Source organism: Pinus tabuliformis, chromosome 8 (assembly GCF_031772625.1).
Source record: "Pinus tabuliformis cultivar Carrire ecotype Pingquan chromosome 8, CPIR1, whole genome shotgun sequence".
Classification (NCBI taxonomy): Eukaryota; Viridiplantae; Streptophyta; class Pinopsida; order Pinales; family Pinaceae; genus Pinus; species Pinus tabuliformis.
Genome location: NC_142294.1, coordinates 238,505,683 through 238,509,205, shown reverse-complemented (window position 1 = coordinate 238,509,205; position 3,523 = coordinate 238,505,683). Strand labels below are relative to the sequence as shown.

At 40.4% G+C, this 3,523-nt stretch overlaps 1 pseudogene; it reads right to left on the bottom strand.

The window, feature by feature from the left end:
• Window positions 1–1,263: 1,263 nt before the first annotated feature.
• LOC149235015 (berberine bridge enzyme-like D-2 pseudogene) lies at window positions 1,264–2,850 on the bottom strand (annotated as a pseudogene).
• Window positions 2,851–3,523: the final 673 nt, after the last annotated feature.

Below are 3,523 nucleotides of genomic sequence, written 5' to 3'. Positions count from 1 at the left end.
CCCCCTGCAGTTCTCTAGAATGATCTATGGAACACTTGACACATAGCCAACAGAAGCTTGATGGAAGCTTGGCTATAAATACCTATGTTTGGTCCCCAAGCTCACAGACTCAATCCCCGTTAGCCTTACACCATCAAGATAGAGTGAGCAGAGCTTGGAAGTGCCACATGGAAAGTTGGTCTGGTTCTTCCACGGAGAAGTTTCAGATGCTGGTATTTTCGAGGGAACTCATTGTTGTCTGCCATGTACTTACCCTGGAAATAGACCCGATATTTGACCATTATTGACTGTTCAAATTCATCTGATCGTATTGAGGTATGTGACGAGAGCAATACATTGTGCGTGTTTGCTAATAAATGTGACAGAGGTATGTTACGAGATCAATACATTGTGCGTGTTTGCCAATAAATGTGACTGACTTGCCAACACATTTTCAGTTTGGGCATTGGCTTTTAACAGTTTGCATCCAATTTCTCCGCATCTCGGCATTCTGAATAATTCTTCATACGATTTCAAGAGTTGTGTTATGCATGTTTCTGCATGCTCATCACTTGTTGAACATTGTGATGCGTTGCGTGTTTCATGCGACTGCAGTGATATCATACGCCAAAGCCATATTTAAAGATTCATAGCGTTGAGTGTTGTTTTTGCGTTCAAAACAAGCGAAGCAAACCCTGGTATCAGAGTGTAAATAACATCAATGGCCAGAAGTATGTTTTCTTTGGCATCAAGTTTTTTATGATTCTTTACAATTCTTTTAAGTATTTATTCCGCATTAAAAAATCGTTATTAAACTAACATGAATTTTATAATAATGGCAAATTAGATAATATAAAACCCTTCATATAATATGATAACATAAAAATCTACTTAAAAACCACAACAATTATAATACATTAATTTTAAAAATAATAAAAAATTGTGACAATCTCATGACGCCAAAACAAAAATAGTCGCACGTAACATAAAACATAATGTAAAATTCGTTCGACCTGAAATGCTATAGTAAAGTCTGCACGTAATCATTGAAAAACAAATTCGACCCAAACATCATCACTAGAGAATTGGATTTGATAAAACTTTAAGCATGCACATGGTGAAAACATAGCAGCCGTGAGGTACTTTTATTGCAGCGCGTAAGAAGCAAATTCATTGAGAAGAACATACAAGTCTACATTCAGAAAAACATTAAGAATTGAAGTGGCTTAAGCTGTAGCCTTATTTTGGATTACAATCAACCAAATGATTAGACATTAGGGATAATCAATTATTTCTTGGGGGAATGCTCTGAGAATTTCTGAAAAAGTTGTGGGGATCAACCTCTGTTTTGGCCTTCACAAGTCTGTCGAAATTGTCGTTGAAATACTTCTTACCCCATGCTTCGGCTTCTTTGACTGTGGCAGTTCCATTGACTACACTGCCCAGATCCAGATCCAAATAATTAACATAAGCAGATCTGGGAGAAGAAGAAACATAAGGAGCCATGTATGCGTAAAGCTTTCGCATCTAATTAAGGTAGTGCTCATCGTCGGTGCTGTTTTTCCATACGACCTTGTACTGTATGTCAAAGATTTTCCCAGCTCTGTGAGGGAAGGGTATCGCAGAGGAAGGAATCCTATCCATTATCCCTCCCAGAGGAGAGAAAATTGCGTATGCAGTCACCTCTTCTTCCATGATGTCCCACAATCCTTGGAGGCCTGATATGGGCAGTGGGGTTACTCCCATATCTGATTTTATTTTGAAGTGGACTTTGTTGGAATAGTATCTGTCTGTCAGTTCGCTCACGTTAGCAGCCCCTCCGATGAAGGACGTGGACTCGATCCAGCTCATTTCACTGCACTCGTTCTCCGCCATCTTCAACTCAGGGAAGGTTATGTTCACAATCTTCAAGAACTGCTCCTTACGTCCCAGATACATCCCTTGGAACGATGCATTCATATCCCTTTTCGTCCCTCCTTCGACTTTAATGCCAAAGAACTGCACACGCATGAACAGATCCTCTTCCACGAAAGGCATGATGTATTGCCATCGGTGGATGGTTTCTGTCACCACGTCTCGCCCGGTTCTTGAGACTTGAAAGGCCGTGAGAATGGGGGGAACGCTCACCAGTTTTATTTTCCAGGCAATCACGACACCCCAGCTGCCTCCTCCACCGCCTCTGAGAGCCCAAAACACATCCTCGCCCATCGCGTTCTTGTCCATGATTTTACCGGAGGCGTTAACGAGCAATGCGTCGATCACGTTATCCGCTGAGACGCCATATTTTCTAGAGAGGAAACTCAGCCCACCTCCCGCGAAATGACCGCCGGAGCCAACAGTGGGGCAAATCCCGGCCGGAAATCCATGGTTGTTGGTCTCGTTTGCAATCGCAGAATAAACTTGGCCCAACGTAGCGCCGGCTTCGACCCACGCTGTCATGGAATTGGTGTCGACATGGACGTTGTCGAAGTTCATGAGATCAATGAGAACGAAGGGAACGTCGGAGGTGTAAGAGAGGCCCTCGTAGCTGTGTCCCCCGCTCCGGACTCGAATTTCCCACCCGTTTTGCACGCAGCACACCACGCTATTCTTCACTTGCTCTTTGCTTTGCGGTAAAACTATCACATAAGGTTTGCTCACGCCGGGCTCTGCAAATCTAAGATTTTGCAGGGAAAAATTGAGCAGAACATCGTACTCTGAAGTAGAAGACAATGATATGGTCGTGATATTTTTTAAACCCTTGTCATGTAAACATGATATCAATCTGGCGCCCGAATCAGGTGCAGAACGGGTGCTCGTAACCGCGGTCATTAAGAGGGGCAATAACATACATAAAGCAGTAAACAAAGGGCTTATACAACACTTCCCCATCGTCACTGGTTAATCAATGCAATGAATCAGAGACTCAATACTGAATCTATTCGCAGATAAGAAAGGATGGCTCATTGATTCCTTAGCATTTCCTTGCAACTTATAGGCATGTTTCACTTGAGCAAAGTTTCCCTTGACCTCACCCATGTACGCCGGACCCCATATTCCAAAAATCGGTAATCGAGGCGGTCGGATGTCAGAATATTCCAAAAACATTTAAACAAAGTAAGTTGAATAGCCTCAGCTAAATCTAAATGTAATTCCACCTCAGTAAGTTGGGACACACATTGAACAATTTTTTTTTTAAGATATTTGGGCGTAAAATGACATTAGAATGCATTTGTGGACGCTTTTAGAACTAATTTGTTTTCATGGTGAATCACATTTGTTTGTTTGAAAAGTATAGACAAATGCATTATAATGTGATTTACCTCGAAATTTTTTTTCAAAAACTTAATGTGGATCACAGAAATTTAAATTCAATATTGAATATTTAATTGAAAAAATTGAAATCTTTTGCCAATCAAAAATATTAATGAGAATGTTTATAAATTTGTCAAATTATTAAAAGTAATAAAAATCTAAATAAATTTAAAAAAACACCAATTATAACCATATTTAAATAATATTTCAACACCATCAAAAACTTGCACCCAGAATCTTAAAATTCAGA